The sequence below is a fragment of the Rhinoderma darwinii genome, assembly GCF_050947455.1.
Source record: "Rhinoderma darwinii isolate aRhiDar2 chromosome 5 unlocalized genomic scaffold, aRhiDar2.hap1 SUPER_5_unloc_37, whole genome shotgun sequence".
Classification (NCBI taxonomy): domain Eukaryota; kingdom Metazoa; phylum Chordata; class Amphibia; order Anura; family Rhinodermatidae; genus Rhinoderma; species Rhinoderma darwinii.
The window spans coordinates 280089-304049 of NW_027461795.1; the positions used below are offsets into that span (position 1 = coordinate 280089).

At 46.6% G+C, this 23961-nt stretch overlaps 13 non-coding genes across 13 annotated transcripts; all 13 read left to right on the top strand.

Annotated features, from left to right (window-relative positions):
* Positions 1-766: 766 nt before the first annotated feature.
* On the top strand, positions 767-957 carry LOC142691486 (U2 spliceosomal RNA). The gene has a single exon (XR_012860034.1). It is a non-coding gene; the product is annotated as a U2 spliceosomal RNA (small nuclear RNA).
* Positions 958-2237: 1280 nt separating this feature from the next.
* LOC142691487 (U2 spliceosomal RNA) lies at positions 2238-2428 on the top strand. Its single transcript, XR_012860035.1, has one exon. It is a non-coding gene; the product is annotated as a U2 spliceosomal RNA (small nuclear RNA).
* A 1296-nt stretch (positions 2429-3724) lies between these two features.
* Positions 3725-3915, top strand: LOC142691488 (U2 spliceosomal RNA). Its single transcript, XR_012860036.1, has one exon. It is a non-coding gene; the product is annotated as a U2 spliceosomal RNA (small nuclear RNA).
* Positions 3916-5201: 1286 nt separating this feature from the next.
* Positions 5202-5392, top strand: LOC142691489 (U2 spliceosomal RNA). The gene has a single exon (XR_012860037.1). It is a non-coding gene; the product is annotated as a U2 spliceosomal RNA (small nuclear RNA).
* A 5677-nt stretch (positions 5393-11069) lies between these two features.
* On the top strand, positions 11070-11260 carry LOC142691555 (U2 spliceosomal RNA). The gene has a single exon (XR_012860097.1). It is a non-coding gene; the product is annotated as a U2 spliceosomal RNA (small nuclear RNA).
* Positions 11261-12564: 1304 nt separating this feature from the next.
* On the top strand, positions 12565-12755 carry LOC142691490 (U2 spliceosomal RNA). The gene has a single exon (XR_012860038.1). It is a non-coding gene; the product is annotated as a U2 spliceosomal RNA (small nuclear RNA).
* A 1284-nt stretch (positions 12756-14039) lies between these two features.
* Positions 14040-14230, top strand: LOC142691491 (U2 spliceosomal RNA). Its single transcript, XR_012860039.1, has one exon. It is a non-coding gene; the product is annotated as a U2 spliceosomal RNA (small nuclear RNA).
* A 1280-nt stretch (positions 14231-15510) lies between these two features.
* Positions 15511-15701, top strand: LOC142691492 (U2 spliceosomal RNA). Its single transcript, XR_012860040.1, has one exon. It is a non-coding gene; the product is annotated as a U2 spliceosomal RNA (small nuclear RNA).
* Positions 15702-16985: 1284 nt separating this feature from the next.
* Positions 16986-17176, top strand: LOC142691495 (U2 spliceosomal RNA). The gene has a single exon (XR_012860042.1). It is a non-coding gene; the product is annotated as a U2 spliceosomal RNA (small nuclear RNA).
* Positions 17177-18472: 1296 nt separating this feature from the next.
* On the top strand, positions 18473-18663 carry LOC142691496 (U2 spliceosomal RNA). The gene has a single exon (XR_012860043.1). It is a non-coding gene; the product is annotated as a U2 spliceosomal RNA (small nuclear RNA).
* A 1300-nt stretch (positions 18664-19963) lies between these two features.
* On the top strand, positions 19964-20154 carry LOC142691497 (U2 spliceosomal RNA). Its single transcript, XR_012860044.1, has one exon. It is a non-coding gene; the product is annotated as a U2 spliceosomal RNA (small nuclear RNA).
* Positions 20155-21438: 1284 nt separating this feature from the next.
* On the top strand, positions 21439-21629 carry LOC142691498 (U2 spliceosomal RNA). The gene has a single exon (XR_012860045.1). It is a non-coding gene; the product is annotated as a U2 spliceosomal RNA (small nuclear RNA).
* A 1300-nt stretch (positions 21630-22929) lies between these two features.
* On the top strand, positions 22930-23120 carry LOC142691499 (U2 spliceosomal RNA). The gene has a single exon (XR_012860046.1). It is a non-coding gene; the product is annotated as a U2 spliceosomal RNA (small nuclear RNA).
* The last annotated feature ends 841 nt before the right edge of the window (positions 23121-23961 follow it).

The window sequence follows — 23961 nt, forward strand, 5'->3', positions numbered from 1 at the left end:
CAAAGCCTTGCTTGCCTACAAAGAGAGCAGCAATTTGGATTTGTTACTATGTTACCTAGAAGAATAACAAACTGTGCAAGGATGGAGGTTGTAGGAGCAAGGAGAAGTTGTCTGTAAAGTTGGTGGATGCCTATTTTCCATTTTGCAGTCCCTTGTCTCCCTCCTGTGGCCTCCTGGAGGCAACTAGCTGTGCAAAAAAAAGACAGCCTGGCGGCCGGCTGTTGCAGTGTTGCCCTCTCAGGCAACACTGAGTGACTGACTGAGCCTCACCGTCTTATATAAAGTTCAGACGGAACTTTGCACGTGTCATAGTGGAGCCCTCAGGATTCCAGAGCCAGCTTTCTGACATCATAATGGGGCCTCAGAGATAAAAGCCTGGGCCCAGGCAGTGTTGGTCAGTGCTGCTCAGCAGGCAGCACTGGACTGGACTGGATTACAGCTGATACAAGGTGTGAAGGAACAAGGGGTGGCTGTGGGCATGCACTTGCTGCCGCTGCCAGTGTTTATCTGCATGGCAGCAGGGCATTTGGGCGTTGCCAGGAAGGCGTTTTTATGTAGATTCCTCCTCTTTCAGCACTGCATTGTGGTGCAAGCAAAAGAAGCAAATCCTGTCTGGCTTCCTCTCCGGCCTTTATTCACCTCCCGTGTAGCTGTGAGTGTGTGAGCCTGCAGGGCCCCATGGAATTGCCTAGAAGTAGGCTGAATCGCTGCAAGGGCTGAACAGCAGTATCGGGCAGGCTCGGGCAACGCGCGGCCCGTTCGGGTTATCGCTTCTCGGCCTTTTGGCTAAGATCAAGTGTAGTATCTGTTCTTATCAGTTTAATATCTGATACGTCCCCTATCTGGGGACCATATATTAAATGGATTTTTAGAACAGGGAGATGGAAATAGAGCTTGCTCTGTCCACTCCACGCATTGACCTGGTATTGCAGTATTTCCAGGACCGGTGCACCCTTTCCTTATGTGTTGACTAAAAGCAGATTCCAAAAGTGTTTTTTGTCTTTGCTATTGTTTCTGTCTTTCTGAAGGGATCTCCCCTTTTAATCCCATTATTTCAACACCTGTTGGACAATGCATGAGTGATAATGAGCTCATTGATTAAATGCAATTAATGAATAGATTGCCACCTCTTGTTGTGTGTCGTCTGTGTTTCTGTGTTTCCGGCATTTCACATTGGAACACCTCATTCACCTTCCTTGTCTTCTCTCCGCCCTCCCTTTTAGGTAAGTTAAAGAGCTGCACCTGAGCCAGCCACTGATTGATTGATTGATTGATTGATTGATTGATTGATTGATTGATGCAGCACAACAGTCAAATAGTGGAGTGGAGTAGGGGAACAGCAAACAGCCAATAAAGCAGCCCGCCCGCTCGCCTGCCCGCCACAATGGACCTACCTGTGTACACTAGATGGATGTGATGGAATGTACTGTCGTCCCTACATTTCAAGAAGAAGTAAGAATTGCAGTTGCAACAAAGCCTTGCTTGCCTACAAAGAGAGCAGCAATTTGGATTTGTTACTATGTTACCTAGAAGAATAACAAACTGTGCAAGGATGGAGGTTGTAGGAGCAAGGAGAAGTTGTCTGTAAAGTTGGTGGATGCCTATTTTCCATTTTGCAGTCCCTTGTCTCCCTCTTGTGGCCTCCTGGAGGCAACTAGCTGTGCAAAAAAAAGACAGCCTGGCGGCCGGCTGTTGCAGTGTTGCCCTCTCAGGCAACACTGAGTGACTGACTGAGCCTCACCGTCTTATATAAAGTTCAGACGGAACTTTGCACGTGTCATAGTGGAGCCCTCAGGATTCCAGAGCCAGCTTTCTGACATCATAATGGGGCCTCAGAGATAAAAGCCTGGGCCCAGGCAGTGTTGGTCAGTGCTGCTCAGCAGGCAGCACTGGACTGGACTGGATTACAGCTGATACAAGGTGTGAAGGAACAAGGGGTGGCTGTGGGCATGCACTTGCTGCCGCTGCCAGTGTTTATCTGCATGGCAGCAGGGCATTTGGGCGTTGCCAGGAAGGCGTTTTTATGTAGATTCCTCCTCTTTCAGCACTGCATTGTGGTGCAAGCAAAAGAAGCAAATCCTGTCTGGCTTCCTCTCTGGCCTTTATTCACCTCCCGTGTAGCTGTGAGTGTGTGAGCCTGCAGGGCCCCATGGAATTGCCTAGAAGTAGGCTGAATCGCTGCAAGGGCTGAACAGCAGTATCGGGCAGGCTCGGGCAACGCGCGGCCCGTTCGGGTTATCGCTTCTCGGCCTTTTGGCTAAGATCAAGTGTAGTATCTGTTCTTATCAGTTTAATATCTGATACGTCCCCTATCTGGGGACCATATATTAAATGGATTTTTAGAACAGGGAGATGGAAATAGAGCTTGCTCTGTCCACTCCACGCATTGACCTGGTATTGCAGTATTTCCAGGACCGGTGCACCCTTTCCTTATGTGTTGACTAAAAGCAGATTCCAAAAGTGTTTTTTGTCTTTGCTATTGTTTCTGTCTTTCTGAAGGGTTCTCCCCTTTTAATCCCATTATTTCAACACCTGTTGGACAATGCATGAGTGATAATGAGCTCATTGATTAAATGCAATTAATGAATAGATTGCCACCTCTTGTTGTGTGTCGTCTGTGTTTCTGTGTTTCCGGCATTTCACATTGGAACACCTCATTCACCTTCCTTGTCTTCTCTCCGCCCTCCCTTTTAGGTAAGTTAAAGAGCTGCACCTGAGCCAGCCACTGATTGATTGATTGATTGATTGATTGATTGATTGATTGATTGATTGATTGATTGATTGATGCAGCACAACAGTCAAATAGTGGAGTGGAGTAGGGGAACAGCAAACAGCCAATAAAGCAGCCCGCCCGCTCGCCTGCCCGCCACAATGGACCTACCTGTGTACACTAGATGGATGTGATGGAATGTACTGTCGTCCCTACATTTCAAGAAGAAGTAAGAATTGCAGTTGCAACAAAGCCTTGCTTGCCTACAAACAGAGCAGCAATTTGGATTTGTTACTATGTTACCTAGAAGAATAACAAACTGTGCAAGGATGGAGGTTGTAGGAGCAAGGAGAAGTTGTCTGTAAAGTTGGTGGATGCCTATTTTCCATTTTGCAGTCCCTTGTCTCCCTCTTGTGGCCTCCTGGAGGCAACTAGCTGTGCAAAAAAAAGACAGCCTGGCGGCCGGCTGTTGCAGTGTTGCCCTCTCAGGCAACACTGAGTGACTGACTGAGCCTCACCGTCTTATATAAAGTTCAGACGGAACTTTGCACGTGTCATAGTGGAGCCCTCAGGATTCCAGAGCCAGCTTTCTGACATCATAATGGGGCCTCAGAGATAAAAGCCTGGGCCCAGGCAGTGTTGGTCAGTGCTGCTCAGCAGGCAGCACTGGACTGGACTGGATTACAGCTGATACAAGGTGTGAAGGAACAAGGGGTGGCTGTGGGCATGCACTTGCTGCCGCTGCCAGTGTTTATCTGCATGGCAGCAGGGCATTTGGGCGTTGCCAGGAAGGCGTTTTTATGTAGATTCCTCCTCTTTCAGCACTGCATTGTGGTGCAAGCAAAAGAAGCAAATCCTGTCTGGCTTCCTCTCCGGCCTTTATTCACCTCCCGTGTAGCTGTGAGTGTGTGAGCCTGCAGGGCCCCATGGAATTGCCTAGAAGTAGGCTGAATCGCTGCAAGGGCTGAACAGCAGTATCGGGCAGGCTCGGGCAACGCGCGGCCCGTTCGGGTTATCGCTTCTCGGCCTTTTGGCTAAGATCAAGTGTAGTATCTGTTCTTATCAGTTTAATATCTGATACGTCCCCTATCTGGGGACCATATATTAAATGGATTTTTAGAACAGGGAGATGGAAATAGAGCTTGCTCTGTCCACTCCACGCATTGACCTGGTATTGCAGTATTTCCAGGACCGGTGCACCCTTTCCTTATGTGTTGACTAAAAGCAGATTCCAAAAGTGTTTTTTGTCTTTGCTATTGTTTCTGTCTTTCTGAAGGGATCTCCCCTTTTAATCCCATTATTTCAACACCTGTTGGACAATGCATGAGTGATAATGAGCTCATTGATTAAATGCAATTAATGAATAGATTGCCACCTCTTGTTGTGTGTCGTCTGTGTTTCTGTGTTTCCGGCATTTCACATTGGAACACCTCATTCACCTTCCTTGTCTTCTCTCCGCCCTCCCTTTTAGGTAAGTTAAAGAGCTGCACCTGAGCCAGCCACTGATTGATTGATTGATTGATTGATTGATTGATTGATTGATTGATTGATTGATGCAGCACAACAGTCAAATAGTGGAGTGGAGTAGGGGAACAGCAAACAGCCAATAAAGCAGCCCGCCCGCTCGCCTGCCCGCCACAATGGACCTACCTGTGTACACTAGATGGATGTGATGGAATGTACTGTCGTCCCTACATTTCAAGAAGAAGTAAGAATTGCAGTTGCAACAAAGCCTTGCTTGCCTACAAAGAGAGCAGCAATTTGGATTTGTTACTATGTTACCTAGAAGAATAACAAACTGTGCAAGGATGGAGGTTGTAGGAGCAAGGAGAAGTTGTCTGTAAAGTTGGTGGATGCCTATTTTCCATTTTGCAGTCCCTTGTCTCCCTCTTGTGGCCTCCTGGAGGCAACTAGCTGTGCAAAAAAAAGACAGCCTGGCGGCCGGCTGTTGCAGTGTTGCCCTCTCAGGCAACACTGAGTGACTGACTGAGCCTCACCGTCTTATATAAAGTTCAGACGGAACTTTGCACGTGTCATAGTGGAGCCCTCAGGATTCCAGAGCCAGCTTTCTGACATCATAATGGGGCCTCAGAGATAAAAGCCTGGGCCCAGGCAGTGTTGGTCAGTGCTGCTCAGCACTGGACTGGACTGGACTGGATTACAGCTGATACAAGGTGTGAAGGAACAAGGGGTGGCTGTGGGCATGCACTTGCTGCCGCTGCCAGTGTTTATCTGCATGGCAGCAGGGCATTTGGGCGTTGCCAGGAAGGCGTTTTTATGTAGATTCCTCCTCTTTCAGCACTGCATTGTGGTGCAAGCAAAAGAAGCAAATCCTGTCTGGCTTCCTCTCCGGCCTTTATTCACCTCCCGTGTAGCTGTGAGTGTGTGAGCCTGCAGGGCCCCATGGAATTGCCTAGAAGTAGGCTGAATCGCTGCAAGGGCTGAACAGCAGTATCGGGCAGGCTCGGGCAACGCGCGGCCCGTTCGGGTTATCGCTTCTCGGCCTTTTGGCTAAGATCAAGTGTAGTATCTGTTCTTATCAGTTTAATATCTGATACGTCCCCTATCTGGGGACCATATATTAAATGGATTTTTAGAACAGGGAGATGGAAATAGAGCTTGCTCTGTCCACTCCACGCATTGACCTGGTATTGCAGTATTTCCAGGACCGGTGCACCCTTTCCTTATGTGTTGACTAAAAGCAGATTCCAAAAGTGTTTTTTGTCTTTGCTATTGTTTCTGTCTTTCTGAAGGGATCTCCCCTTTTAATCCCATTATTTCAACACCTGTTGGACAATGCATGAGTGATAATGAGCTCATTGATTAAATGCAATTAATGAATAGATTGCCACCTCTTGTTGTGTGTCGTCTGTGTTTCTGTGTTTCCGGCATTTCACATTGGAACACCTCATTCACCTTCCTTGTCTTCTCTCCGCCCTCCCTTTTAGGTAAGTTAACCCCTTCCCGCTCCTTGACGTACTATTACGTCATGGCAGCTGTATCGTTCGCGCTCCATGCCGTAATAGTACGTCTCGGGAGTAACGGCCGTTTCGGCCGTCCTCCCGACACATACAGGAGCTGTGACGCTGCTGTCTTGTTCAGCAGCTGTCACAGCTCCTACAGCGGGGACCGATCGCTGTGTCCCCGCTGATTAACCCCTTAAAAGCCGCGTTCTATAGAGATCGCGACTTTTTAGGGGTTAAGCTGCCATCGCCGGCCTGCTACGCGATAGCGGCCGGCGATGGTGACTATGGCAACCGGACACCAAACAATGGCGTCCGGCTATGCCATAGACGGAAGCCTAGTGGGTCCTGACAACGTCAGGACCCACTATGCTTGCTGTCAGTGAGTAGCTGACAGTTCTAATACACTGCACTACGCATGTAGTGCAGTGTATTAGAATAGCGATCAGGGCCTCCTGCCCTCAAGTCCCCTAGTGGGACAAAGTAATAAAGTAAAAAAAAAGTTAAAAAAAGATGTGTAAAAATAAGAAAATAAAAGTTTTAAAAGTAATAAAAGTAAAAGTTCCACTTTTTCCCTTATCAGTCCTTTATTATTAATAAAAATATATAAACAAATAAATAAACTATACATAATTGGTATCGCCGCGTCCGTAACGGCCTGAACTACAAAATTATTTTGTTATTTATCCCGCACGGTGAACGCCGTAAAAAAAAATATTAATAAACCGTACCACAATCACAATTGTTTGGTCACTTCACCTCCCAAAAAATGGAATAAAAAGAGATCAAAAAGTCGCATGTACCTAAAAATGGTACTGATGGAAAATGCAGTTCGTTACGCAAAAAATAAGTCCTCGCACGGCTTTATTGATTGAAAAATAAAAACGTTCTGGCTCTTAGAATAAGGCAACACAAAAAGTGAATGATTGTTTACAAAACGTATTTTATTGTGCAAACGCCATAAGACATAAAAAAAAACTATAAACATCTGGTATCGCCGTGATCGTATCGCCCCGCAGAATAAAGTGAATATTTTATTTATAGCGCACGGTGAACGCTGTAAAAAAGAAAGAATAAAAAAACAATAGTAGAATTGCTGTTTATTAGTCACCACGCCACCTAAAAATGGAATAAAAACTGATCAAAAAGCCGCATGCACCCCATGAAAACTACAATGGATTCCTCAAGGGGTCTAGTTTCCAAATTGGGGTCACTTTTGGGGGGTTTCCAATGTTTTGGCACCACAAGACCTCTTCAAACCGGACATGGTGCCTAATAAAAAAGAGGGCTCAAAATCCTCTAGGTGCTCCTTTGCTTCGGAGGCCGGTGCTTCAGTCCATTACCGCCCGAGGGCAACATGTGGGATATTTCTCAAAACTGCAGAATCTGGGCAATAAGTATTGAGTTGCGTTTCTCTGATAAATCCTTTTGTGTTATAAAAAACAATGGTATAAAAAGAGTAAATTTCACCTCTACTTTGCTCTAAATTTCTGTGAAACACCTAAAGGGTTCATAAACTTTCTAAATGCTGTTGTGAATACTTTGAGGGGTCTAGTTTCTAAAATGGGGTGTTTGATAGGGGTTTCTAATATATGGGCCCCTCAAAGCAACTTCAGAAATGAACTGGAACCTAAAAAAATAAATAAATGAGGCAATACTTCGCTTCTTACATTATACTGATAATGAGCCGTGCCCACCCCGAGATGACCCCAGTTTTGACCGTTTGTATAAACGGAGACCCCTATTAGACCGTTCCAGTGCCCGGTTTTCCCAAGCATACACCCCCGAGAAGTGTTTTTCTATTGATGAGTCCCTGGTACATTTTAAAGGGAGGGTTCAATTCCGCCAGTACCTGCCAGGTAAGAGGGCAAGGTATGGCGTGAAGATGTATAAGCTGTGCGAGAGTGCATCAGGGTATACCTACAGGTTTAGGATATATGAAGGAAAGGCCACCCCCAAACCAGACTGCATCCTGGACTACAATAGGTACATGGGAGGGATGGACTTGTCAAATCAAGTCCTGAAGCCCTACAGCGCCATTCGGTGTGGTATAAGAAGCTGGCCGGGCACATCATACAGATGGCTTTGTACAATGCGTATGTGCTACGTCGATGTGCAGGCCAGAGGGGAACTTTCCTGGAATTTCAAGATCTAATCTTTAGGGACCAGGAAGGGGGGGCACCCAGTACTTCTGGAAGCGAGGCCACACGCATCGTACCAGGGCAACACTTTCCAGGAGAAGGTCCCCAAACCGGTGGAAAGGGAAAGAGTCAAAAGAGGTGCAGAGTCTGCTATAAGAGGGGGATAAGGAAGAACACAATATACCAATGTGACACGTGTCCCGAAAAACCAGGGCTCTGTATAAAAGATTGTTTTAAAATGTATCATACATCCCTTGATTTTTAATTTACCCTGATGCACTCCGCACAGCTTACCCCCCTCATCTTTCCCTTCTGAGCCCTGCCGTATGCCCAGGCAGCTGATAACAGCCACATGTAGGGTATTGCCGTACCCAGGAGAACCCACATTACAATTTAAGGGGTGTATATCTCCGGTGGCGCATGCTGGGCACACTATATTGGACACTGAAATGGCATATACATATATAAAATTGCAAATCTCACACTGCACCATCTGCTGCGCATTATCTTTTACACAGTACCTGTGGGGTCAAAATTCTCACTACACCTCTAGATGAATGTCTTAAGGGGTGTAGTTTTTAAAATGGGGTCACTTCTCGGGGGTTTCAACTGTACTGGTACCTCAGGGGCTTCTGCACACATGACTTAGCACCAGAAAAGCTCCAGTAGGCCAAATGGTGGTCCTTTCCTTCTGAGCCCTCCCATGGGCCCAAAGGGCAGTTTATCACCACAAATGGGGTATTGCCGCACTAAGGACAAATTGGGCAACAAAATGGGGTATGTTGTTCCTTGTGAAAATAAGAAATTTTGATCAAAAATGACATCTTATTGGAAAAAATATCATTTTTTTCATTTCACAGCCCAATTCAAATAGGTGCTGTGAAAAACCTGTGCGGTCAAAATGATAAAAAAACCATAAATGAATTCCTTGAGGGGTGTAGTTTCCAAAATGGGGTCACTTCTGGTGGGTTTCCATTGCTTTGATACCTCTGGGGCTCTGCAAATGCGACATGGCACCCGAAAACCAATCCAGCAAAATCTGGACTCCAACAAACACATAGCGCTCCTTTCCTTCTGAGCCCTCCCATGGGCCCAAACGGCAGTTTATCACCACAAATGGGGTATTGCCGCACTAAGGACAAATTGGGCAACAAAATGGGGTATGTTGTTCCCTGTGAAAATAAGAAAATTTGATCAAAAATGACATTTTATTGGAAAAAATATCATTTTTTTCATTTCACAGCCCAATTCAAATAGGTGCTATGAAAAAACTGTGCGGTCAAAATGATAACAAAAACCATAAATGAATTCCTTGAGGGGTGTAATTTCCAAAATGGGGTCACTTCTGGTGGGTTTCCGTTGTTTTGATACCTCAACGCCTCTTCAAACCTGGCATGCTGCCTAAAATATATTCTAATAAAAAAGAGCCCTCAAAATGCACTAGGTGCTTCTTTGCTTCTAGGGCTTGTGTTTTAGTCCACGAGCGCAGTAGGGCCACATGTGGGGCATTTCTAAAAACTGCAGAATCTGGACAATACATATTTAGTAGTGTTTCTCTGGTAAAACCTTCTCTGTTACTAAAAAAAAATTGAATAAAATTGAAATTCAGCAGAAAAAATGAAATTTGCAAATTTCATTTCCACTTTGCTTTAATTCCTGTGAAATGCCTGAAGGGTTAAAAAACTTTCTATATGCTGTTTTGAATACTTTGAGGGGTCTAGTTTTTAAAATGGGGTGTTTTATGGGGGTTTCTAATACATAGGCCCCTCAAATCCACTTCAGAACTGAACTGGCACCTTCAAAAAAAGGCTTTTGAAATTTTCTTAAGAATATGAGAAATTGCTGTTTATGTTCTAAGCCTTGTAACGTCCAAGAAAAATAAAATAATGTTCAAAAAATGATGCCAATCTAAAGTAGACATATGGGAAATGTGAACTAGTAACTATTTTGGGTGGTATAACCGTCTGTTTTTCAAGCAGATGCATTTAAATTCTGAAAAATGCTTTTTTTTGTAAATTTTCTCTAAATTTTGCAATTTTTCACAAATAAAGACTGAATATATCGACCAAATTTTACCACGAACATGAAGCCCAAAGTGTCACGAGAAAACAATCTCAGAATCGCTTGGATAGGTTTAAGCATTCCGACGTTATTACCACATAAAGTGAAATATGTCAGATTTGAAAAATGGGCTCTGAGCCTTAAGGCCCAAACTAGGCTGCGTCCTTAAGGGGTTAAAGAGCTGCACCTGAGCCAGCCACTGATTGATTGATTGATTGATTGATTGATTGATTGATTGATTGATTGATTGATTGATGCAGCACAACAGTCAAATAGTGGAGTGGAGTAGGGGAACAGCAAACAGCCAATAAAGCAGCCCGCCCGCTCGCCTGCCCGCCACAATGGACCTACCTGTGTACACTAGATGGATGTGATGGAATGTACTGTCGTCCCTACATTTCAAGAAGAAGTAAGAATTGCAGTTGCAACAAAGCCTTGCTTGCCTACAAAGAGAGCAGCAATTTGGATTTGTTACTATGTTACCTAGAAGAATAACAAACTGTGCAAGGATGGAGGTTGTAGGAGCAAGGAGAAGTTGTCTGTAAAGTTGGTGGATGCCTATTTTCCATTTTGCAGTCCCTTGTCTCCCTCTTGTGGCCTCCTGGAGGCAACTAGCTGTGCAAAAAAAAGACAGCCTGGCGGCCGGCTGTTGCAGTGTTGCCCTCTCAGGCAACACTGAGTGACTGACTGAGCCTCACCGTCTTATATAAAGTTCAGACGGAACTTTGCACGTGTCATAGTGGAGCCCTCAGGATTCCAGAGCCAGCTTTCTGACATCATAATGGGGCCTCAGAGATAAAAGCCTGGGCCCAGGCAGTGTTGGTCAGTGCTGCTCAGCAGGCAGCACTGGACTGGACTGGATTACAGCTGATACAAGGTGTGAAGGAACAAGGGGTGGCTGTGGGCATGCACTTGCTGCCGCTGCCAGTGTTTATCTGCATGGCAGCAGGGCATTTGGGCGTTGCCAGGAAGGCGTTTTTATGTAGATTCCTCCTCTTTCAGCACTGCATTGTGGTGCAAGCAAAAGAAGCAAATCCTGTCTGGCTTCCTCTCCGGCCTTTATTCACCTCCCGTGTAGCTGTGAGTGTGTGAGCCTGCAGGGCCCCATGGAATTGCCTAGAAGTAGGCTGAATCGCTGCAAGGGCTGAACAGCAGTATCGGGCAGGCTCGGGCAACGCGCGGCCCGTTCGGGTTATCGCTTCTCGGCCTTTTGGCTAAGATCAAGTGTAGTATCTGTTCTTATCAGTTTAATATCTGATACGTCCCCTATCTGGGGACCATATATTAAATGGATTTTTAGAACAGGGAGATGGAAATAGAGCTTGCTCTGTCCACTCCACGCATTGACCTGATATTGCAGTATTTCCAGGACCGGTGCACCCTTTCCTTATGTGTTGACTAAAAGCAGATTCCAAAAGTGTTTTTTGTCTTTGCTATTGTTTCTGTCTTTCTGAAGGGATCTCCCCTTTTAATCCCATTATTTCAACACCTGTTGGACAATGCATGAGTGATAATGAGCTCATTGATTAAATGCAATTAATGAATAGATTGCCACCTCTTGTTGTGTGTCGTCTGTGTTTCTGTGTTTCCGGCATTTCACATTGGAACACCTCATTCACCTTCCTTGTCTTCTCTCCGCCCTCCCTTTTAGGTAAGTTAAAGAGCTGCACCTGAGCCAGCCACTGATTGATTGCTTGATTGATTGATTGATTGATTGATTGATTGATTGATTGATTGATTGATTGATTGATGCAGCACAACAGTCAAATAGTGGAGTGGAGTAGGGGAACAGCAAACAGCCAATAAAGCAGCCCGCCCACTCGCCTGCCCGCCACAATGGACCTACCTGTGTACACTAGATGGATGTGATGGAATGTACTGTCGTCCCTACATTTCAAGAAGAAGTAAGAATTGCAGTTGCAACAAAGCCTTGCTTGCCTACAAAGAGAGCAGCAATTTGGATTTGTTACTATGTTACCTAGAAGAATAACAAACTGTGCAAGGATGGAGGTTGTAGGAGCAAGGAGAAGTTGTCTGTAAAGTTGGTGGATGCCTATTTTCCATTTTGCAGTCCCTTGTCTCCCTCTTGTGGCCTCCTGGAGGCAACTAGCTGTGCAAAAAAAAGACAGCCTGGCGGCCGGCTGTTGCAGTGTTGCCCTCTCAGGCAACACTGAGTGACTGACTGAGCCTCACCGTCTTATATAAAGTTCAGACGGAACTTTGCACGTGTCATAGTGGAGCCCTCAGGATTCCAGAGCCAGCTTTCTGACATCATAATGGGGCCTCAGAGATAAAAGCCTGGGCCCAGGCAGTGTTGGTCAGTGCTGCTCAGCAGGCAGCACTGGACTGGACTGGATTACAGCTGATACAAGGTGTGAAGGAACAAGGGGTGGCTGTGGGCATGCACTTGCTGCCGCTGCCAGTGTTTATCTGCATGGCAGCAGGGCATTTGGGCGTTGCCAGGAAGGCGTTTTTATGTAGATTCCTCCTCTTTCAGCACTGCATTGTGGTGCAAGCAAAAGAAGCAAATCCTGTCTGGCTTCCTCTCCGGCCTTTATTCACCTCCCGTGTAGCTGTGAGTGTGTGAGCCTGCAGGGCCCCATGGAATTGCCTAGAAGTAGGCTGAATCGCTGCAAGGGCTGAACAGCAGTATCGGGCAGGCTCGGGCAACGCGCGGCCCGTTCGGGTTATCGCTTCTCGGCCTTTTGGCTAAGATCAAGTGTAGTATCTGTTCTTATCAGTTTAATATCTGATACGTCCCCTATCTGGGGACCATATATTAAATGGATTTTTAGAACAGGGAGATGGAAATAGAGCTTGCTCTGTCCACTCCACGCATTGACCTGGTATTGCAGTATTTCCAGGACCGGTGCACCCTTTCCTTATGTGTTGACTAAAAGCAGATTCCAAAAGTGTTTTTTGTCTTTGCTATTGTTTCTGTCTTTCTGAAGGGATCTCCCCTTTTAATCCCATTATTTCAACACCTGTTGGACAATGCATGAGTGATAATGAGCTCATTGATTAAATGCAATTAATGAATAGATTGCCACCTCTTGTTGTGTGTCGTCTGTGTTTCTGTGTTTCCGGCATTTCACATTGGAACACCTCATTCACCTTCCTTGTCTTCTCTCCGCCCTCCCTTTTAGGTAAGTTAAAGAGCTGCACCTGAGCCAGCCACTGATTGATTGATTGATTGATTGATTGATTGATTGATTGATTGATTGATGCAGCACAACAGTCAAATAGTGGAGTGGAGTAGGGGAACAGCAAACAGCCAATAAAGCAGCCCGCCCGCTCGCCTGCCCGCCACAATGGACCTACCTGTGTACACTAGATGGATGTGATGGAATGTACTGTCGTCCCTACATTTCAAGAAGAAGTAAGAATTGCAGTTGCAACAAAGCCTTGCTTGCCTACAAAGAGAGCAGCAATTTGGATTTGTTACTATGTTACCTAGAAGAATAACAAACTGTGCAAGGATGGAGGTTGTAGGAGCAAGGAGAAGTTGTCTGTAAAGTTGGTGGATGCCTATTTTCCATTTTGCAGTCCCTTGTCTCCCTCTTGTGGCCTCCTGGAGGCAACTAGCTGTGCAAAAAAAAGACAGCCTGGCGGCCGGCTGTTGCAGTGTTGCCCTCTCAGGCAACACTGAGTGACTGACTGAGCCTCACCGTCTTATATAAAGTTCAGACGGAACTTTGCACGTGTCATAGTGGAGCCCTCAGGATTCCAGAGCCAGCTTTCTGACATCATAATGGGGCCTCAGAGATAAAAGCCTGGGCCCAGGCAGTGTTGGTCAGTGCTGCTCAGCAGGCAGCACTGGACTGGACTGGATTACAGCTGATACAAGGTGTGAAGGAACAAGGGGTGGCTGTGGGCATGCACTTGCTGCCGCTGCCAGTGTTTATCTGCATGGCAGCAGGGCATTTGGGCGTTGCCAGGAAGGCGTTTTTATGTAGATTCCTCCTCTTTCAGCACTGCATTGTGGTGCAAGCAAAAGAAGCAAATCCTGTCTGGCTTCCTCTCCGGCCTTTATTCACCTCCCGTGTAGCTGTGAGTGTGTGAGCCTGCAGGGCCCCATGGAATTGCCTAGAAGTAGGCTGAATCGCTGCAAGGGCTGAACAGCAGTATCGGGCAGGCTCGGGCAACGCGCGGCCCGTTCGGGTTATCGCTTCTCGGCCTTTTGGCTAAGATCAAGTGTAGTATCTGTTCTTATCAGTTTAATATCTGATACGTCCCCTATCTGGGGACCATATATTAAATGGATTTTTAGAACAGGGAGATGGAAATAGAGCTTGCTCTGTCCACTCCACGCATTGACCTGGTATTGCAGTATTTCCAGGACCGGTGCACCCTTTCCTTATGTGTTGACTAAAAGCAGATTCCAAAAGTGTTTTTTGTCTTTGCTATTGTTTCTGTCTTTCTGAAGGGATCTCCCCTTTTAATCCCATTATTTCAACACCTGTTGGACAATGCATGAGTGATAATGAGCTCATTGATTAAATGCAATTAATGAATAGATTGCCACCTCTTGTTGTGTGTCGTCTGTGTTTCTGTGTTTCCGGCATTTCACATTGGAACACCTCATTCACCTTCCTTGTCTTCTCTCCGCCCTCCCTTTTAGGTAAGTTAAAGAGCTGCACCTGAGCCAGCCACTGATTGATTGATTGATTGATTGATTGATTGATTGATTGATTGATGCAGCACAACAGTCAAATAGTGGAGTGGAGTAGGGGAACAGCAAACAGCCAATAAAGCAGCCCGCCCGCTCGCCTGCCCGCCACAATGGACCTACCTGTGTACACTAGATGGATGTGATGGAATGTACTGTCGTCCCTACATTTCAAGAAGAAGTAAGAATTGCAGTTGCAACAAAGCCTTGCTTGCCTACAAAGAGAGCAGCAATTTGGATTTGTTACTATGTTACCTAGAAGAATAACAAACTGTGCAAGGATGGAGGTTGTAGGAGCAAGGAGAAGTTGTCTGTAAAGTTGGTGGATGCCTATTTTCCATTTTGCAGTCCCTTGTCTCCCTCCTGTGGCCTCCTGGAGGCAACTAGCTGTGCAAAAAAAAGACAGCCTGGCGGCCGGCTGTTGCAGTGTTGCCCTCTCAGGCAACACTGAGTGACTGACTGAGCCTCACCGTCTTATATAAAGTTCAGACGGAACTTTGCACGTGTCATAGTGGAGCCCTCAGGATTCCAGAGCCAGCTTTCTGACATCATAATGGGGCCTCAGAGATAAAAGCCTGGGCCCAGGCAGTGTTGGTCAGTGCTGCTCAGCAGGCAGCACTGGACTGGACTGGATTACAGCTGATACAAGGTGTGAAGGAACAAGGGGTGGCTGTGGGCATGCACTTGCTGCCGCTGCCAGTGTTTATCTGCATGGCAGCAGGGCATTTGGGCGTTGCCAGGAAGGCGTTTTTATGTAGATTCCTCCTCTTTCAGCACTGCATTGTGGTGCAAGCAAAAGAAGCAAATCCTGTCTGGCTTCCTCTCCGGCCTTTATTCACCTCCCGTGTAGCTGTGAGTGTGTGAGCCTGCAGGGCCCCATGGAATTGCCTAGAAGTAGGCTGAATCGCTGCAAGGGCTGAACAGCAGTATCGGGCAGGCTCGGGCAACGCGCGGCCCGTTCGGGTTATCGCTTCTCGGCCTTTTGGCTAAGATCAAGTGTAGTATCTGTTCTTATCAGTTTAATATCTGATACGTCCCCTATCTGGGGACCATATATTAAATGGATTTTTAGAACAGGGAGATGGAAATAGAGCTTGCTCTGTCCACTCCACGCATTGACCTGGTATTGCAGTATTTCCAGGACCGGTGCACCCTTTCCTTATGTGTTGACTAAAAGCAGATTCCAAAAGTGTTTTTTGTCTTTGCTATTGTTTCTGTCTTTCTGAAGGGATCTCCCCTTTTAATCCCATTATTTCAACACCTGTTGGACAATGCATGAGTGATAATGAGCTCATTGATTAAATGCAATTAATGAATAGATTGCCACCTCTTGTTGTGTGTCGTCTGTGTTTCTGTGTTTCCGGCATTTCACATTGGAACACCTCATTCACCTTCCTTGTCTTCTCTCCGCCCTCCCTTTTAGGTAAGTTAAAGAGCTGCACCTGAGCCAGCCACTGATTGATTGATTGATTGATTGATTGATTGATTGATTGATTGATTGATGCAGCACAACAGTCAAATAGTGGAGTGGAGTAGGGGAACAGCAAACAGCCAATAAAGCAGCCCGCCCGCTCGCCTGCCCGCCACAATGGACCTACCTGTGTACACTAGATGGATGTGATGGAATGTACTGTCGTCCCTACATTTCAAGAAGAAGTAAGAATTGCAGTTGCAACAAAGCCTTGCTTGCCTACAAAGAGAGCAGCAATTTGGATTTGTTACTATGTTACCTAGAAGAATAACAAACTGTGCAAGGATGGAGGTTGTAGGAGCAAGGAGAAGTTGTCTGTAAAGTTGGTGGATGCCTATTTTCCATTTTGCAGTCCCTTGTCTCCCTCTTGTGGCCTCCTGGAGGCAACTAGCTGTGCAAAAAAAAGACAGCCTGGCGGCCGGCTGTTGCAGTGTTGCCCTCTCAGGCAACACTGAGTGACTGACTGAGCCTCACCGTCTTATATAAAGTTCAGACGGAACTTTGCACGTGTCATAGTGGAGCCCTCAGGATTCCAGAGCCAGCTTTCTGACATCATAATGGGGCCTCAGAGATAAAAGCCTGGGCCCAGGCAGTGTTGGTCAGTGCTGCTCAGCAGGCAGCACTGGACTGGACTGGATTACAGCTGATACAAGGTGTGAAGGAACAAGGGGTGGCTGTGGGCATGCACTTGCTGCCGCTGCCAGTGTTTATCTGCATGGCAGCAGGGCATTTGGGCGTTGCCAGGAAGGCGTTTTTATGTAGATTCCTCCTCTTTCAGCACTGCATTGTGGTGCAAGCAAAAGAAGCAAATCCTGTCTGGCTTCCTCTCCGGCCTTTATTCACCTCCCGTGTAGCTGTGAGTGTGTGAGCCTGCAGGGCCCCATGGAATTGCCTAGAAGTAGGCTGAATCGCTGCAAGGGCTGAACAGCAGTATCGGGCAGGCTCGGGCAACGCGCGGCCCGTTCGGGTTATCGCTTCTCGGCCTTTTGGCTAAGATCAAGTGTAGTATCTGTTCTTATCAGTTTAATATCTGATACGTCCCCTATCTGGGGACCATATATTAAATGGATTTTTAGAACAGGGAGATGGAAATAGAGCTTGCTCTGTCCACTCCACGCATTGACCTGGTATTGCAGTATTTCCAGGACCGGTGCACCCTTTCCTTATGTGTTGACTAAAAGCAGATTCCAAAAGTGTTTTTTGTCTTTGCTATTGTTTCTGTCTTTCTGAAGGGATCTCCCCTTTTAATCCCATTATTTCAACACCTGTTGGACAATGCATGAGTGATAATGAGCTCATTGATTAAATGCAATTAATGAATAGATTGCCACCTCTTGTTGTGTGTCGTCTGTGTTTCTGTGTTTCCGGCATTTCACATTGGAACACCTCATTCACCTTCCTTGTCTTCTCTCCGCCCTCCCTTTTAGGTAAGTTAAAGAGCTGCACCTGAGCCAGCCACTGATTGATTGATTGATTGATTGATTGATTGATTGATTGATTGATTGATTGATTGATTGATGCAGCACAACAGTCAAATAGTGGAGTGGAGTAGGGGAACAGCAAACAGCCAATAAAGCAGCCCGCCCGCTCGCCTGCCCGCCACAATGGACCTACCTGTGTACACTAGATGGATGTGATGGAATGTACTGTCGTCCCTACATTTCAAGAAGAAGTAAGAATTGCAGTTGCAACAAAGCCTTGCTTGCCTACAAAGAGAGCAGCAATTTGGATTTGTTACTATGTTACCTAGAAGAATAACAAACTGTGCAAGGATGGAGGTTGTAGGAGCAAGGAGAAGTTGTCTGTAAAGTTGGTGGATGCCTATTTTCCATTTTGCAGTCCCTTGTCTCCCTCCTGTGGCCTCCTGGAGGCAACTAGCTGTGCAAAAAAAAGACAGCCTGGCGGCCGGCTGTTGCAGTGTTGCCCTCTCAGGCAACACTGAGTGACTGACTGAGCCTCACCGTCTTATATAAAGTTCAGACGGAACTTTGCACGTGTCATAGTGGAGCCCTCAGGATTCCAGAGCCAGCTTTCTGACATCATAATGGGGCCTCAGAGATAAAAGCCTGGGCCCAGGCAGTGTTGGTCAGTGCTGCTCAGCAGGCAGCACTGGACTGGACTGGATTACAGCTGATACAAGGTGTGAAGGAACAAGGGGTGGCTGTGGGCATGCACTTGCTGCCGCTGCCAGTGTTTATCTGCATGGCAGCAGGGCATTTGGGCGTTGCCAGGAAGGCGTTTTTATGTAGATTCCTCCTCTTTCAGCACTGCATTGTGGTGCAAGCAAAAGAAGCAAATCCTGTCTGGCTTCCTCTCCGGCCTTTATTCACCTCCCGTGTAGCTGTGAGTGTGTGAGCCTGCAGGGCCCCATGGAATTGCCTAGAAGTAGGCTGAATCGCTGCAAGGGCTGAACAGCAGTATCGGGCAGGCTCGGGCAACGCGCGGCCCGTTCGGGTTATCGCTTCTCGGCCTTTTGGCTAAGATCAAGTGTAGTATCTGTTCTTATCAGTTTAATATCTGATACGTCCCCTATCTGGGGACCATATATTAAATGGATTTTTAGAACAGGGAGATGGAAATAGAGCTTGCTCTGTCCACTCCACGCATTGACCTGGTATTGCAGTATTTCCAGGACCGGTGCACCCTTTCCTTATGTGTTGACTAAAAGCAGATTCCAAAAGTGTTTTTTGTCTTTGCTATTGTTTCTGTCTTTCTGAAGGGATCTCCCCTTTTAATCCCATTATTTCAACACCTGTTGGACAATGCATGAGTGATAATGAGCTCATTGATTAAATGCAATTAATGAATAGATTGCCACCTCTTGTTGTGTGTCGTCTGTGTTTCTGTGTTTCCGGCATTTCACATTGGAACACCTCATTCACCTTCCTTGTCTTCTCTCCGCCCTCCCTTTTAGGTAAGTTAAAGAGCTGCACCTGAGCCAGCCACTGATTGATTGATTGATTGATTGATTGATTGATTGATTGATTGATTGATTGATTGATTGATTGATGCAGCACAACAGTCAAATAGTGGAGTGGAGTAGGGGAACAGCAAACAGCCAATAAAGCAGCCCGCCCGCTCGCCTGCCCGCCACAATGGACCTACCTGTGTACACTAGATGGATGTGATGGAATGTACTGTCGTCCCTACATTTCAAGAAGAAGTAAGAATTGCAGTTGCAACAAAGCCTTGCTTGCCTACAAAGAGAGCAGCAATTTGGATTTGTTACTATGTTACCTAGAAGAATAACAAACTGTGCAAGGATGGAGGTTGTAGGAGCAAGGAGAAGTTGTCTGTAAAGTTGGTGGATGCCTATTTTCCATTTTGCAGTCCCTTGTCTCCCTCTTGTGGCCTCCTGGAGGCAACTAGCTGTGCAAAAAAAAGACAGCCTGGCGGCCGGCTGTTGCAGTGTTGCCCTCTCAGGCAACACTGAGTGACTGACTGAGCCTCACCGTCTTATATAAAGTTCAGACGGAACTTTGCACGTGTCATAGTGGAGCCCTCAGGATTCCAGAGCCAGCTTTCTGACATCATAATGGGGCCTCAGAGATAAAAGCCTGGGCCCAGGCAGTGTTGGTCAGTGCTGCTCAGCAGGCAGCACTGGACTGGACTGGATTACAGCTGATACAAGGTGTGAAGGAACAAGGGGTGGCTGTGGGCATGCACTTGCTGCCGCTGCCAGTGTTTATCTGCATGGCAGCAGGGCATTTGGGCGTTGCCAGGAAGGCGTTTTTATGTAGATTCCTCCTCTTTCAGCACTGCATTGTGGTGCAAGCAAAAGAAGCAAATCCTGTCTGGCTTCCTCTCCGGCCTTTATTCACCTCCCGTGTAGCTGTGAGTGTGTGAGCCTGCAGGGCCCCATGGAATTGCCTAGAAGTAGGCTGAATCGCTGCAAGGGCTGAACAGCAGTATCGGGCAGGCTCGGGCAACGCGCGGCCCGTTCGGGTTATCGCTTCTCGGCCTTTTGGCTAAGATCAAGTGTAGTATCTGTTCTTATCAGTTTAATATCTGATACGTCCCCTATCTGGGGACCATATATTAAATGGATTTTTAGAACAGGGAGATGGAAATAGAGCTTGCTCTGTCCACTCCACGCATTGACCTGGTATTGCAGTATTTCCAGGACCGGTGCACCCTTTCCTTATGTGTTGACTAAAAGCAGATTCCAAAAGTGTTTTTTGTCTTTGCTATTGTTTCTGTCTTTCTGAAGGGATCTCCCCTTTTAATCCCATTATTTCAACACCTGTTGGACAATGCATGAGTGATAATGAGCTCATTGATTAAATGCAATTAATGAATAGATTGCCACCTCTTGTTGTGTGTCGTCTGTGTTTCTGTGTTTCCGGCATTTCACATTGGAACACCTCATTCACCTTCCTTGTCTTCTCTCCGCCCTCCCTTTTAGGTAAGTTAAAGAGCTGCACCTGAGCCAGCCACTGATTGATTGATTGATTGATTGATTGATTGATTGATTGATTGATTGATGCAGCACAACAGTCAAATAGTGGAGTGGAGTAGGGGAACAGCAAACAGCCAATAAAGCAGCCCGCCCGCTCGCCTTACCGCCACAATGGACCTACCTGTGTACACTAGATGGATGTGATGGAATGTACTGTCGTCCCTACATTTCAAGAAGAAGTAAGAATTGCAGTTGCAACAAAGCCTTGCTTGCCTACAAAGAGAGCAGCAATTTGGATTTGTTACTATGTTACCTAGAAGAATAACAAACTGTGCAAGGATGGAGGTTGTAGGAGCAAGGAGAAGTTGTCTGTAAAGTTGGTGGATGCCTATTTTCCATTTTGCAGTCCCTTGTCTCCCTCTTGTGGCCTCCTGGAGGCAACTAGCTGTGCAAAAAAAAGACAGCCTGGCGGCCGGCTGTTGCAGTGTTGCCCTCTCAGGCAACACTGAGTGACTGACTGAGCCTCAGCGTCTTATATAAAGTTCAGACGGAACTTTGCACGTGTCATAGTGGAGCCCTCAGGATTCCAGAGCCAGCTTTCTGACATCATAATGGGGCCTCAGAGATAAAAGCCTGGGCCCAGGCAGTGTTGGTCAGTGCTGCTCAGCAGGCAGCACTGGACTGGACTGGATTACAGCTGATACAAGGTGTGAAGGAACAAGGGGTGGCTGTGGGCATGCACTTGCTGCCGCTGCCAGTGTTTATCTGCATGGCAGCAGGGCATTTGGGCGTTGCCAGGAAGGCGTTTTTATGTAGATTCCTCCTCTTTCAGCACTGCATTGTGGTGCAAGCAAAAGAAGCAAATCCTGTCTGGCTTCCTCTCCGGCCTTTATTCACCTCCCGTGTAGCTGTGAGTGTGTGAGCCTGCAGGGCCCCATGGAATTGCCTAGAAGTAGGCTGAATCGCTGCAAGGGCTGAACAGCAGTATCGGGCAGGCTCGGGCAACGCGCGGCCCGTTCGGGTTATCGCTTCTCGGCCTTTTGGCTAAGATCAAGTGTAGTATCTGTTCTTATCAGTTTAATATCTGATACGTCCCCTATCTGGGGACCATATATTAAATGGATTTTTAGAACAGGGAGATGGAAATAGAGCTTGCTCTGTCCACTCCACGCATTGACCTGGTATTGCAGTATTTCCAGGACCGGTGCACCCTTTCCTTATGTGTTGACTAAAAGCAGATTCCAAAAGTGTTTTTTGTCTTTGCTATTGTTTCTGTCTTTCTGAAGGGATCTCCCCTTTTAATCCCATTATTTCAACACCTGTTGGACAATGCATGAGTGATAATGAGCTCATTGATTAAATGCAATTAATGAATAGATTGCCACCTCTTGTTGTGTGTCGTCTGTGTTTCTGTGTTTCCGGCATTTCACATTGGAACACCTCATTCACCTTCCTTGTCTTCTCTCCGCCCTCCCTTTTAGGTAAGTTAAAGAGCTGCACCTGAGCCAGCCACTGATTGATTGATTGATTGATTGATTGATTGATTGATTGATTGATTGATTGATTGATTGATTGATGCAGCACAACAGTCAAATAGTGGAGTGGAGTAGGGGAACAGCAAACAGCCAATAAAGCAGCCCGCCCGCTCGCCTGCCCGCCACAATGGACCTACCTGTGTACACTAGATGGATGTGATGGAATGTACTGTCGTCCCTACATTTCAAGAAGAAGTAAGAATTGCAGTTGCAACAAAGCCTTGCTTGCCTACAAAGAGAGCAGCAATTTGGATTTGTTACTATGTTACCTAGAAGAATAACAAACTGTGCAAGGATGGAGGTTGTAGGAGCAAGGAGAAGTTGTCTGTAAAGTTGGTGGATGCCTATTTTCCATTTTGCAGTCCCTTGTCTCCCTCTTGTGGCCTCCTGGAGGCAACTAGCTGTGCAAAAAAAAGACAGCCTGGCGGCCGGCTGTTGCAGTGTTGCCCTCTCAGGCAACACTGAGTGACTGACTGAGCCTCACCGTCTTATATAAAGTTCAGACGGAACTTTGCACGTGTCATAGTGGAGCCCTCAGGATTCCAGAGCCAGCTTTCTGACATCATAATGGGGCCTCAGAGATAAAAGCCTGGGCCCAGGCAGTGTTGGTCAGTGCTGCTCAGCAGGCAGCACTGGACTGGACTGGATTACAGCTGATACAAGGTGTGAAGGAACAAGGGGTGGCTGTGGGCATGCACTTGCTGCCGCTGCCAGTGTTTATCTGCATGGCAGCAGGGCATTTGGGCGTTGCCAGGAAGGCGTTTTTATGTAGATTCCTCCTCTTTCAGCACTGCATTGTGGTGCAAGCAAAAGAAGCAAATCCTGTCTGGCTTCCTCTCCGGCCTTTATTCACCTCCCGTGTAGCTGTGAGTGTGTGAGCCTGCAGGGCCCCATGGAATTGCCTAGAAGTAGGCTGAATCGCTGCAAGGGCTGAACAGCAGTATCGGGCAGGCTCGGGCAACGCGCGGCTCGTTCGGGTTATCGCTTCTCGGCCTTTTGGCTAAGATCAAGTGTAGTATCTGTTCTTATCAGTTTAATATCTGATACGTCCCCTATCTGGGGACCATATATTAAATGGATTTTTAGAACAGGGAGATGGAAATAGAGCTTGCTCTGTCCACTCCACGCATTGACCTGGTATTGCAGTATTTCCAGGACCGGTGCACCCTTTCCTTATGTGTTGACTAAAAGCAGATTCCAAAAGTGTTTTTTGTCTTTGCTATTGTTTCTGTCTTTCTGAAGGGATCTCCCCTTTTAATCCCATTATTTCAACACCTGTTGGACAATGCATGAGTGATAATGAGCTCATTGATTAAATGCAATTAATGAATAGATTGCCACCTCTTGTTGTGTGTCGTCTGTGTTTCTGTGTTTCCGGCATTTCACATTGGAACACCTCATTCACCTTCCTTGTCTTCTCTCCGCCCTCCCTTTTAGGTAAGTTAAAGAGCTGCACCTGAGCCAGCCACTGATTGATTGATTGATTGATTGATTGATTGATTGATTGATTGATTGATGCAGCACAACAGTCAAATAGTGGAGTGGAGTAGGGGAACAGCAAACAGCCAATAAAGCAGCCCGCCCGCTCGCCTGCCCGCCACAATGGACCTACCTGTGTACACTAGATGGATGTGATGGAATGTACTGTCGTCCCTACATTTCAAGAAGAAGTAAGAATTGCAGTTGCAACAAAGCCTTGCTTGCCTACAAAGAGAGCAGCAATTTGGATTTGTTACTATGTTACCTAGAAGAATAACAAACTGTGCAAGGATGGAGGTTGTAGGAGCAAGGAGAAGTTGTCTGTAAAGTTGGTGGATGCCTATTTTCCATTTTGCAGTCCCTTGTCTCCCTCTTGTGGCCTCCTGGAGGCAACTAGCTGTGCAAAAAAAAGACAGCCTGGCGGCCGGCTGTTGCAGTGTTGCCCTCTCAGGCAACACTGAGTGACTGACTGAGCCTCAGCGTCTTATATAAAGTTCAGACGGAACTTTGCACGTGTCATAGTGGAGCCCTCA